Below are 14,543 nucleotides of genomic sequence, written 5' to 3' on the forward strand. Positions count from 1 at the left end.
CAGTATAATGTGGTACCCAAAAGTTCAAGCTCTTAAATTTGACCCCTGGGCTCAAGTCCTGCCTCTGCTGCTCACTATGACCTTAGGCAGGTGACCAGATTTCTCTGTGCCCTTGTTTCCTTGTCTGTGAAATGTGGTCATCATAATGTTCTTCTTTTAGATTAGTTTGGCGTTTAAATAAATTTATATAAGAAAAGCACTCAGAACAAAGTCTACCAATAGTAAGTGCTCAATAAACTTTAGCTAATTAGAGTCCTTAGAGTAGCCAAGAATGACACTAGGCATTTTATATGTACTATTTATATTTAATCTTTACCACAAAGGAATGATATATGTTTTGTTTTAAATTCTAATTTTATGAAAGAAAAACCAAAAACTCAACAAGTATAAGAACTCTGTAAGGATAGGTTATGATTCTGGAATTTTGGTCCAAATCTCTCTAACTCGAAAACCAATGCTCTTAATTATTTAAAAAAAAAAAATCAACGGTAACTGGCTTTTAAAATGATAAAAGTTTCATTGTATTATTTTCTCAGAAAAACAGTGAGTAACAATAATTCTTGGATTCAGTTAATCTTATTCCTCTAATGATTCTAAAGTATATGCTTCCATTTGTTTATATAATAGCCTTATAAGATATGGAATAGGTAAATATAATTCCCTACGACACCAAAAAGTTATTAAACACATGTTTATACAGAAAAGATTAGTAGTAATATCCATATTAATGCAGAGCAAAATATGTCAGAATGTAAACCTCAATGTAGAATGTGTTCTGTCTCCCTGACAATTTTTCTGCTTTGTATTTCATAGTCCTTATAGATATTCATATTTTCAGTTACTTCTTTTCTCCTGGTGCATTGCATAAAATACCTAGTCATATATAGAATAACCATTTCCCGTAATTGGTATTTCACGCCATATCATTGAAATTGATCATTATTTCCTTTTGATGACAAAGTTATCAGAATACCCCCTACAGAGTTCACTTATGCAAAGTGTTAATTTCTCGTCACTTTTTAATTTAAACAAGGGTGGAAGAAACAGTTCAGAAGGCAGTATGTATTCTTATGACCAGCAATTATGAAATTGAAATAAAATTTTTACAGCTTATTGTAATTGGAAATGGCAGACTGTTCCCTAATAATTAGCAGTTTGTCAACTTCAAAATAATTTAGTAGAACCATGAATATCCCATGAGTGACTGTTAAATGATCTATTATGAAATGTCAGTGAACTGAGTCTACTTTCAATTGACTAATGACAGATCTAACAAATACTAGATATTATCCCTATCTTCTCCTGAAACTTGCTACTACTTAGCAAAGTGGACCAAACTTTAATGGAGAAAACAACTGGTCTACTCTTTCACCAAAGAAGTTGTCCTTTTCGTTTGGGATTGAGGCATGTTTCCTTTATTGCAAAGGGCATTTCATATTGAGGCTGTCATTTATATTGATGTTCTTTTTTCAAAATGACACCTCCATGTAATTTTTTTCTGCAGAAAAATGAGACTTCAGTGTTCAGGGTCATTGGTAAGAGGTCTTTCAGTGATTCAAAATTCATTTAAAATTTTAGGAAGAAGGGGGGAAAAAAACAAAACAAAAACTCCCCAAGAGAAGTAATATGTACTTTACTTGGAAGACCTAGTGCATTTTAAATGGGCTTACCAAATAGAAGACAGTATTTTTCCTTTGCCAATTTAATAACAACACATGGGAATTTCTTTCTCTAGAATTTTGTGAAAACTTACAATTATCATAGGACTGAGTGGGGTTTGTTTGCTTCCCACAAAAGCAGAGATGATTTTTATTGACCAATCTTTGATCCGAGAGATTAAAGAAAGTACTGCATGAGCAGCGAGAAGGATAACACCACGGGGGTCAATAGGCTTTACTGCTATTGGAAATGAAAGTGAATCATTCCATTGGGAGATAGGGTAATTTAGCATTCTTACTGGGAACTCAAGACTCTTTTCTTTTTCTCCCTCTTCTGGAAAAAAAATATTCAACTTATGAATAGGTTTCTCCATGACTTAATACCACAGCCACACATGAGGTCATTTGGAGGGCACTAGATTCACCAACATAATTCTGCACAATGCTTTTTAGCCCAAATGGCCTGGCTGTCACATTCTCACACCCTTGATTGAAATGTCCCTAGTAGACTTTTGGAATGCAGTCTGAAGGCTTAGTGACTCAATATTTTCACAGTGAATACATTTCCAATCTCATAGAAAGTTGCCACTAACTATTGCAGAGGTTATGTCTCTTTCAGTTTTCCTCTGAAAGACTGTAAATGGAGTAAAATTCAAGTTTAGCTGAGTTTTGAGAAAACAGGATATCATAAATCTACACTGCCATTATTTACCATTATAATATAGTTCTCTTCAAGACAAAACTATCCAGCCTACCATCTTTGAACTGATAGTCTATAAAATAGTTTTTTCCTATTCCCATAAATAGAATGATTGTTTTTTTCCCTTTCTTTTTACTATGAACCAGGGAATAAGGATTGGAAGTATAACATCTGGTATGATTGTGACTGGTGATAATGTTGAAATACCATTGTTTATAGAATATTCACCAAGACTCCTGAGGCCTGAGAAAATGTTCACATTATGCTTCTTTGTTTCTTTGAAATATTGCCAAAGAAATTTCATTGAGTTATCTGGTTGTATTTCTCTTCCAATTTGCTAAAGATGTATTTAAGGCTCTGGGCAATTTATTTTAAATTTTGACTGATTGTTTTTAACAGAGTTCTCATTTAAAATGTCCATATTCTTCTCTCTATAAACGTTCTTGGATGTAAGACAGGTGTCTTGTAGTGATATCAGTAACTTGCCACCCAGAGCTATCCGATTCTGGTCCCTTTGGTTTCTAAAGCTGATTTAGCATTGGGGTTACATTGACAAAATTAAAATTTATGATCAAAACTACTCTGTTTCCTCTCATTTGAAGGCAGCTGTCGATTTTGCTTTTCTTAGCAAGAGTACAGAACTAAATTCTACATACTGTGCCTCTCCCTTATCAGATCATTCCATTCCAGTTTAAAATTTTGATTAACAGGAGTGTAATTCTCTTCTTCTTGGGGGGAAAATCACATTTATTAATATTAACAGGGACATACTGCTGTAAGTTTACATGATGGAATATGATTGCCCCTCAATTTTGCTAGCATGCCTTTTTATACTTATTCATCTAGAGTCTTCTCATAGTATTCAGAAAATTGCTCTTGGCCATACCAAATGGTGTCCAAGTGGATAGAAATAGTGCATACTTGTTTTCAAAGCATTCACTTTGGTTGTTAGTAAGAAGCTGTGCAATGACTAACTTACTAACTTACAAGATTCTTCATTAAATGTTATTAATGTATTGAATTTTGACCAATGCCTTAAAATTAATAGGAAATAATAAGTGATTCAGGAGACTGATGATTTTTTCTAAACTAAACATTGATTCATCTGTGACCTGAGGCAAATCAATCAATTTGAACCAGGTATATGTAAAGGAAGAACCTTTTATTTTGAAGAGAGACCTGAGTGATATTTTACTGGAAGTCACAAAAGATTTCTCATTCTTAAACTGGGCAACTTTTGATTCCACCATTAGTGTGGAAGAATGTCACTGTTAGTCTAAAGTACCTAGTAGCTCTGTCTAACTATGTGATCTGGGTTCAAATCAATTACTGTTGCATGCCTAATATAAGTGCCAAGGGTTAGTATGGAGTTAATTTTAGTGCTATAGATCCTGTTGAGTTCTGTATGCTAAAGTATAGTACTTATAATAATTAAAATTATAACGAGAATAGCTAAGATTTATTGATTCCATACTGTATATCAATCAGACTTTGTGCCTTACATGTACCATGTCATTTGATCCTGAAGATCAACATGTGGGATAGGTATTGCTATGGACTGAATATCTGTGATCCCCAAAATTCGTGTGTGGAAATCTAATCCCCAAAGTGATGGTGTTTGAGGCCGGGCTTTTAGGAGGTAATTAGGTCGTGAGGGTGGAGACCTCATGAATAGTATTAGTCCCCTTATATGAAGAGGCCAAGAAGCTAGTTTGCTCCCTTATCACCATACGAGGATACCAAGAAAAGCTGTCAGTCTGCAACCCAGAAGAAGGCCCTCACCAGAACCTGATTATGCTAGAACATGGACTTGAAGTCCCCAGATCAGTGAGAAATAAATATTTGTTGTTTAAGCCACCCAATCTATGGTTATTTGTTATAGCAGCCCAAACTGACTGAGACAGGTATAAATATCATTTCTATTTTATGGTTAAGGACACCATATAATACTAAACATGCTCAGAACTGGGATTTAAATTCTTATCTAAATGTCTCTAGATTCCACTTTAAAAACCATTCTGGGTTTCCATGCTGAACTCCTGGAGCCTCAGGACCCCAGGAGCTGCTCTCAGGGGGTCAGGGAGAGGCCAGCAGGTAAGAAGGTTCACGGTTCCCTCCTCTGCACCAATCAGAGCATCTCTCCTTTTACCTGGTTTACAAATGGGGCTGTGCATATGTTTTTGATGACAAGAATGATTTTGCTGCCAAAACATGTTGGGTAACCCCTGCTGACACATGCCTGGGGAGGCGGTGGGGGAGACCAGGAAAGCTGTCTACACCTGGGAAAGGGGGGACCTTGTGTACAGACACCCCCTTCCTGATTCTAAGGGCTCCGCATCCTCTCTCTGCCCTCACTGTCCCCTTCCCGAAATGCTGACTGGTCCTCTTCTGCAGAGTCTCTGATCCCCAAGTTGGCTCTGGCTTCCCACAGAGTGACTCAGGGGTGTCCGAGGCTGGGTGACTGAATGGGGTGAGGGCACAAACCCAGTCAGGATGGGCAGGGGTGCTTTCCACACCACATACCAGGTTTGGGGCTAAGAGTAAAAGATTTGGGGAGAGGCTGAGTCAAGATGGCGGTGTGGGAAGGTGCAGAGTTAGCATCTCCCTACAACTAGGGCACCTGCTGGCCACTGGTGGGGGACTCTGGTGCCCATAGAGATGGGAGGGACCCCAGAATGAACTGGTAGGATGTAGGGGGACTGAGGGTGGAAGAGAAGTGGAGACCAGACAGGATCAGCACCCCTGAGGCCGGGGAGATCAGGAGAGGCAGGTGGGAGGGGCCATCCAGGAGAAGGGGGAGAGGAGCGGAGGGCAATTTCCCTGACCACTGGGGCCCAGGGAGCCTGCTGAGCTCCCAGGCCGATCCCCTGCCCTCCAAAGCCCCCTCCAGGTCACGTGGGTCCTTGTGGGGCATAGGAAGGAGGCCAAGGGGAGAACAGGAGAGGCAGGCAGGAGGGGAGCTCCGGGAGGAGCAGGAGAGGAATGGAGGGTGATTGCCCCACCCACTCATGCACCGGGAGCCTGCTGAGCTCCCAGGCCAATCCCCTGCCCTCCACACCCCCTTCAGGTTGCATGGATCCTTGGGGGCATAGGATGGAGGCCGAGGAGATGAGGAGAGGCAGGCAGGAGGGGCCCTCCCAGACCCCAAACCGGAGGAGCAGGAGAGGAGAGGAGAGCATTTGCCCTGCCCACTCGAGGCCAGGAAGCCTGCTGAGCTCCCAGATGAGGTCCCGTGCCCTCTGAGACCAGGGGTGGGGGGCATGCCTGGGCCCCTTCTGTCCCTTGAGCCTAAGCGCCACCCCCCACAGGCCACAGGGCATTTTCCAGCCCTGTGGGTCCTCAGCATTGGCCCTGCCCACCCCCCAAACCTCACCCTTGCTTAGGCCCAACTCTCCAGAGCCAAGGCCTCCCCACCATCTTGTTTTTTGTTCTTGTCCCTCCTCTTTTTTACTATTGTGGTACTGATACACCTTCTGCTTGTTGATTCATCTGTATTTTATTTTTACATTCTTTCTAACATATCTGTTAGTTGCCTAGTCTAATTTTATATTTATTTATTTATTTATTTATTTATTTATTTATTTATTTATTTGCTACCCCATGCGGCTGGCAGGATCTTGCTTCGCAAGCCCAGGGTCGAGCAGAAGCTCCTGCAGTGGAAGCTCTGAGTCCGAACCACTGGACTAACAGAGAACTTCAGACCCCAGGGAATATTCATTGGAGTGAGACCTCACAGAGGTCCTCATCTCAGCACCAAGACCCAACTCTACCCAATAGCCTACAGACTCCAGTGTTGGAAACCTCAGGCCAAACAACCAGTAAAAAAGGAACACAAACCCACTCATAAAAAAAAAAAGAAAAATGAAACACCAAAAAAATATGTCACAGATGAAGGAGCAAGGTAAAAACCTACAACACCAAATAAATGAAGAGAAAATAGGCAATCTACCTGAAAAGGAATTCAGAGTAATGATAGTAAAGATGATCCAGAATCTTGGAAATAGAATGGAAGCATGGATTGAGAAAATACAAGAAATGTTTAACAAGATCTAGAAGAACTAAAGAACAAACAGACATGAGCAACACAATACCTGAAATGAAAAATACACTAGAAGGAATCAATAACAGAATAACTAAGGCAGAAGAACGAATAAGTGAGCTGGAAGAAAAAATGGTGGAAATAACTGCCAAGGAGCAGAATAAAGAAAAAAGAATGAAAAGAATTGAAGACAATCTCAGAGACTTCTGTACAACACTAAACGCACCAACATTCGAATTATAGGGGTCCCAGAAGGAGAGAAAAAGAAAGGGTCTGAGAAAATATTTTAAGAGGTTATAGATGAAAATTTCCCTAACATGGGAAAGGAAATAGTCACCCAAGTCCAGGAAGCACAGAGAGTCCCATACAGGATAAACCCTAGGAAAAACTCACCAAGACACATATTAATCAAACTAACAAATATTAAATTCAAAGAAAAAATATTAAAAGCAGCAAGGGAAAAAAAAAATAACATACAAAGGAATCCCCATAAAGTTATCAGCTGATTTTTCAGTGGGAACTCTGCAGGGAAGAAAGGAGTGGCAGGATATACTTAAAGTGATGAAAGAGAAAAACCTACAAACAAGATAACCCTACCCAACAAGGATCTAATTCAGATTCGATGGAGAAGTCAAAAGCTTTACAGACAAGCAAAAGCTAAGAGAATTCAGCACCACCAAACCGGCTTTACAACAAATGCTAAAGAAACTTCTCTAAGCGGGAAACACAAGAGAAGAAAAAGACCCACAAAAACAAACCTAAAACAATTAAGAAAATGGTAATAGGAACATAAATATCAGTAATAACCTTGAATGTAAATGGATTAAATGCCCCAACCAAAAGACATAGACTGGTTGAATGGATACAAAAACAAGACCCATATATATGCTGTCTAAAAGAGACCCACTTCAGACCAAGGGACACATACAGACTGAAGGTGAGGGATGGAAAAAGATATTCCATGCAAATGGAAATCAAAAGAAAGCTGGAGTCGCAATACTTGTATGTGATAAAATAGACTTTAAAGACGAGACAAAGAAGGAAAGGAAAAGAAGAAAACAATAGCAAAGATCAATAAAACTAAAAGCTGGTTCTTTGAGAAGATAAACAAAATTGATAAACCCTTAGCCAGACTCATCAAGAAAAAAAGGCAGAGGACGCAAATCAATAAAATTAGAAATAAAAAGGAGAAATCACAACTGACACCACAGAAATACAAAGGATTATAAGAGACTACTACAAACAACTATATGTTTATAAAATGGACAACCACAAAGAAATGGACAAATTCCTGGAAAGGTACAATTTTCCAAGACTGAACCAGGAAGAATTAGAAAATATAAACAGACCTATCACAAGTAATGAAATTGAAACCATAATTAAAAATCTTCCAACAAACAGAAGTCCAGGACCAGATTTCACAGGCAAATTCTGTCAAACATTTAGAGAAGAGCTAACACCCATCCTTCTCAAACTATTCCAAAAAATTGCAGAGGAAGAAACACTCCCAAATTGATTCTATGAAGCCACCATCACCCTGATACCAAAACCAGAAAATGATATCACAAAAATAGAAGCTTATAGACCAATATCACTATTGAAGATAGATGCAAAAATCCTGAACAAAATACTAGCAAACAGACTCCAACGCACATTAAAAGGATCATACACCATGATCAAGTGGAATTTATCCCAAGGATGCAAGGATTCTTCAATGTACACAAATCAATCAGTGTGATATACCACATTAACAAATTAAGGAATAAAAACCATATGATCATCTCAATAGATGCAGAAAAAACTTTTGACAAAATTCAACACCCATTTTTGATAAAAACTCTTCAGAAAATGGGCATAGAAGGAACTGACCTCAACATAATAAAGGCCATATATGACAAACCCACAGCAAGCATCATGCTCACTGATGAAAAACTGAAAGCATTTCCACTAAGATCAGGAACAAGACAAGGATGTCCACTCTCGCCACTCTTAATTCAACATAGTTTTGGAAGTCCTAGCCACGGCAATCAGAGAGGAAAAAGAAAGAATCCAAATTGGAAAAGAAGAAGTAAACTGTCACTCGATGCTGATGACATGACACTACACACAGAAAATCCTAAAGATGCCACCAGAAAACTACTAGAACTAATCAATGAATTTGGTAAGTTTTCAGGATACAAAATTAATGCACAGAAATCTCTGGCATTCCTATACACCAACAACAAAAAATCAGAGAAGTTAAGGAAACACTCCCATTTGCCATTGCAACAAAAAGAATAAAATACCCAGGAGTAAACCTGCCTAAGGAGGAAAAGACTTGTACTCAGAAGACTATAAAACACTGATGAAAGAAATCAAAGGTGACGTAAACAGATGGAGAAATATACCATGTTCTTGGATTGGAAGAATCAATATTGTGAAAACGACTATACTACCCAAAGCAGTCTACAGATTCACAGTGCAATCTCTATCAAACTACCAATGGCATTCTTCACAGAGCTAGAACAAAAAATCTTACAATTCGTATGGAAACACAGAAGACCACGAATAGCCAAAGCAATCTTGAGAAAGAAAAATGGAGTTGGAGGAATCAGGCTCCCTGACTTCAAACTATACCACAAAGCTACAGTAATCAAGACAGTATGGTACTGGCACAAAAACAGAAATATAGATCAATGGTACAGGATAGAATGCCCAGAGATAAACCCACACACATATAGGCCCCTAATTTATGACAGAGGTGGCAAGAACATACAATGGAGAAAAGACAGCCTCTTCAATAAGTGGTGCTGGGAAAACTGGACAGCTACATGTAAAAGAATGAAATTAGAACACTCCCTAACACCATACACAGAAATAAACTCAAAAGGGATTCAGGACTTAAATGTAAGACCAGACACTATAAAACTTTTAGAGGAAAACATAGGAAAAACACTCCTTGACATAAACCACAGCAAGATACTTTTTGACCCACTTCCTTGAGTAACAGAAATAAAAACAAAAACAAATGGGACTTAATTAAACTTAAAAGCTTTTGCACAGCAAAGGAAACCATAAGCAAGACAAAAAGACAACCCTCAGAATGGGAGAAAATATTTGCAAATGAAACAACAGACAATGGATTAATCTCCAAAATATACAAACAGCTCACGGAGCTCAATATCAAAACAACAAACAATCCAGTTAAAAAATGGGTGGCAGGGCTTCCCTGGTGGCGCAGTGGTTGAGGGTCCGCCTGCCGATGCAGGGGACATAGGTTCATGCCCCGGTCCGGGAGGATCCCACATGCCGCGGAGCGGCTGGGCCCATGAGCCATGGCCACTGAGCCTGCGCATCCGGGACCTGTGCTCCGCAACGGGAGAGGCCACAACAGTGAGAGGCCCGCATACCGCAAAAAAAAAAAAAAAAAAAAAAAAGGGTGGCAGACCTAAATAGACATTTCACCAAGGAAGACATACAGATGCCCAAGAGGCACATGAAAAAAGATGCTCAACATCACTAATTATTAGAGAATGCAAATCAGAACTACAGTGAGGTATCACCTCACACTGGTCAGAATGGCCATTATCAAAAAATCTAGAAACCGTAAATCCTGGAGAGGGAGTAGTGAAAAGGGAACCCTCCTACACTGTTGCTGGGAATGTAAATTGATACAACCACTATGGAAAACAGTATGGAGATTCCTTAAAAAACTAAAAATAGAACTACCATATGACCTAGCAATCCCACTACTGGGTATATACCCTGAGAAAACCATAATTTAAAAAGAGACATGCACCACAATGTTCATAGCAGCAATATTTACAATAGCCAGGACATGGAACCAACCTAAATGTCCATTGACAGATGAATGGATAAAGAAGATGTGGCACATATATACAATGGAATATTACTCAGCCATAAAAAGAAACGAAATTGAGATATTTGTAGTGAGGTGGATGGATCTAGAGTCTGTCATACAGAGTGAAGTAAGTCAGAAAGAGAAAAACATATACCGTATGCTAACACATATATATGAAACCTAAAAAAGAAAAAAAAAATGCTACTGATGAACCTCATTGCAGGGCAGGAATAAAGAGGTAGACTTAGAGAATGGACTTGATGACATGGGGTGGGAGGGTGATGCTGGGGCGAAGTGAGAGTAGCATCCACATATATACACTACGAAATATAAAATAGTTGTCTGGTGGGAATCAGCAGCATAGCACAGGTAGATCGGCTCAGTGCTTTGCGATGAACTTGAGGGGTGGGATAGGGAGGATGGGAGGGAGGCTCAAGAGGGAGGGGATATGGGGACGTGTATGCATATGGCCGATTTTCTTTGTTGTACAACAGAAACTAACACAGTCCTGTGAAGCAATTATACTCCAATAAAGATCTATTTAAAAAAAATTCTGCTTTGACTTTTATATATCTCTCCCCTTGACTTTTGTATATTCACATAGTCCGCAATTGTGTATAATCTCTATTGATTTCTCAAAACCACATTTTGGTCACCAAATTTCGTCGTGGTGGTGTTTGCCAGCCAATTATATCTGAAAGCTTATTAAGACCTCTACTAAATAATAATTGCCAAATGTCTATTTCCACTACTTTTCCCTCACAGGGCCATTCTTTTCTGTGTCTTGTAGTGAATAAGATTTGGGGCTTTAAAATACAGAGACCTAAGTTCAAATCCTTGCCCTACTACCTACTAGCTGCTAAGCCATTAATGCTAAGCAATCCTGAGCAAGTAGCGTAATATCTTTCCTCAATTACCGTGTTTGGAAATAGGACTAATGCTACTTGCCAAATAGAGCTATTATTAAGATTAAATGAAATATGGTATAAATATGCTTATCATACAGTTTTTGGCACTTAAATATCAATTGTTTTAATTTTTATTGTTATGAGATATAGAGATAAGACAAGGTCTTTGTCACAAAAATTTAGATGATGCGGTCAGTGAGCATGGTTTGCACTTCTAAAGACTCACAGAAGTCTTAAGTGAAAGGAGCAATAATTCTTCTCTGGCTACTGAAACTGCTAGGGGGAAGTCCTGGTCCTGTTCCCTTTTTACACTACAGAACCTGCCTTGCACCTTGGCTGTTAATGAGAATAGTGTTCTATTTCAGAGGACCCCAGCTCATTTCCAATTGTTCGGTTTCTTTGCATCACCATAGTAAAATGCGATAGTAGTTTATAGAGGACAGGGTGTTTTGAAGATTTGCTTGTTCCCTATTTTTACTCTATATAAAATAAACATTCCACATTATTAAATGAAAAATGGCGACTATATTGATTGATTAATTTCCCTTAGGGGTTTTTTCTAAGGATCAGAAACTTCAGCCTTGATCTCAGTATGCGTATCTACTATCTCTGTCATGTTATAATTTAATTCCATAATTGTGTTTTGAACTAGGTATTTCTCAACTTTGGCATTTTACAAAGCAAAAAAAAATAAAGTAATAAATTGAGGGGGGGTTGTGCTTTTTTTTTTAAAGGTGCACCTGTGGCATTTTCAAGAAAGGCAGGTGCTTTTGATATGAACATGAAAAGTTTCCCTCTTTAGAAGATTCAGGCCAGTTTCTGAATTTTACTATCTCAGGGAACTATTTACAATTACTTCCCTGAAATAAGCAACTTGAAGAATAAAGAACAATTTTATAGTCAATTGATGTCATTTTTAAAGCTTTTCTTCTTTTCTTCTCTTTTCTCCAAGATTTGATCTTACAATTATTGTTTGAGTACAGGAGATGCACAAATAAATTAAAATTTTTTGCATTAAAATATAAAAAGCAAGAATAGTATGCTACACGTAGCTTCAAATTTTCTCTAATCTTTTCTATGGTTCAGTACCGGTAGGAATGATGTAGGTGATATTATTCAGTTTCTACAACTACTGAGAAGAAATTACTTTTCAGGGAAAATGTATACTTTTATAAAAATAAGACTCCAGTTCATGTAGAGCCTTTGTAGAGTTAGAACTTCCATTGCTGAATTTCATTTGGAAGATCCCAGGAGTATATTATACTTATTTTATCTGCTTCTGAATGATGAAAGACTAAGTTGAATCTACTTGTGGTTAAACTTCAGTTTATGGATATAATATTATCCTGTTAGTAATGAAACTTTGTATGATTTTGGCTGATTAATAGTCTGAGAAATGGGAATATTATTAAAATTCTTATAGCCAAATGTAAGAAAAACTGCTTTAAGCTCATGGAGAATCAAGTTTTTCTATTGAATGCAATGCAGTTCTCACGCTAATTACCTGAAATTAGCATAGACTTCACAGCTTGAGGGCACTATCCTCCACAAGACACCTCAGTTTAGACACCAGTCATACTCTCCCGGGTGCACAGGTTACCTTTGCTTCTGAACAACTGGCTACATAAGCAAGGGGTTCCCATTACCTTTCACCTTCAGTTATTCACTGGAATAATTCACAGAACTCAGGAAAGTGCTATACTTATGATTATGTTACCAGGTTGGCGTGCATTGTGTCAAATAGCTTCAGCCAAGGAGGTGAGCGGAAGACCCGGACCAGCAATCTTGGTCCTCCTGATAGCAAGCGAAGAATTGCAGACTACCACTTCGGGCTTAAGCACAAAGCAAAGTTTGTGTAAAGCATAGTTACACTCTCAGAGAGAGAGAACGGGCTGTTTCTGCGAGGCGAAAGCAGCTTTCCTGTACAGGCTTAATGGTGTTTTTAAGGAGCATTGTGTGGGCAGGAGGGGTGAGTGACAGGGGATCATTATTTGATTGACAGTCCCGAGCTATGTAACAAGTTCACTATTGCGCATGCTTTCACCCTAGATTCGCTAAGAAACACCCACGGTGTGGGGGGGGGGGTCAAAACCACCTGTAGATTTTATTATAATGAGAGTATAATGAGTTTGGGTTTACTATAGGTTATACACCTGTCTGCTCTGGGCATGCGCAGCCCAGGGAAGTTCTATAGTGTTACTGTGTCCCCTCTTTACCAGGATTTTTGCCCACCACACGACCATAGTTTCGCCCGTTCTGGGTGGGGTCAGGGGATGTTCCCCAGATGGTTGGGGTGTAACGTGACTCCTTGCTGCTAACGTCAGGAGAGGGTCCCCAAGTGTTTGGGGTGTGACTTGATTATTCCCCTTTTGTCCTTTCACCGCTGTCACCTTCTTGCTGCTAATGTCTGACTAAATACCTAACAATTATACTTTTATTATAAAGGACACAGGTCAGCCAAATGAAGAGATGCATAAGGAGATGTCTGGGAGAGTCTCAAATATGAAGCCTCTGTGTCCCCAGGGCCCTTCTAGTAAATCTATGGGTATCACTAGCCAGGAAGCTCACCTGAGCTTTAGTATCTAGAGTTTTTATTGGAATTTTGTTAGGTAGGCATGACTGATTGAATCATTGGTCACTTGGTTGAATTCAATTTCCAGCCCCCATCCCCTCCCTGAGGCTGGGCTAATAATCATGTGGCTCAGTCCCAACCCTCTAAATCACCTGGCTGATCATTTGGTATAGCCAACCCCCATCCAGAAACTGTCTAGGGGCCCACCTTGTGAGCCACCTCATTAGCATAAACTCAGGTGTCCTTTGAGATGCCTGCTGTGAATAACAAAGACCCTCCTATCAGTGGGAAATTTTAAAGATTGAGGAGCTCTCTCTCTCTCTTTCTCTCTCAGGTACAAGGGGACAAAGACCAGACAAATTCTTTATTATACAGTTATAAAGTTTTGGAGATTGTGAGGTTTTTTGTGTACTTAAATATGCAATATATATAACAAAATACATGTATGGCATCCTACTCTTGGGAACACTGTGAAGAATCTTAGTGGGGTAAATCAAATGTGGCTTGCTTAATTCCAAACAAGTAAACAAGCACATGGCACAAGATAATTTCAGATAGTGATGGGTGATGATATGACAAGAGACGAAGAATATGTGGGGCAGGAAGAATATGTAGCTTCAGTTTGGGTGATCTCCTCTGAAGATGTGATATATTGAGCAGAATGATATGAAGGAGTCAGTCATACAGTGACCTGGGGGCACAGTGCTCCAGGCAGAGGGAACAGTAGATGCAAAGGCTCTAAGACCAGTCTGCACTCAGTGTAGCTGAGGAACAAAAAAGCACAGCGTAACTTTCAGAAAGTGAAGGGGAGACAAATGTTAAATG

Source organism: Pseudorca crassidens, chromosome 6 (assembly GCF_039906515.1).
Source record: "Pseudorca crassidens isolate mPseCra1 chromosome 6, mPseCra1.hap1, whole genome shotgun sequence".
Lineage (NCBI taxonomy): Eukaryota > Metazoa > Chordata > Mammalia > Artiodactyla > Delphinidae > Pseudorca > Pseudorca crassidens.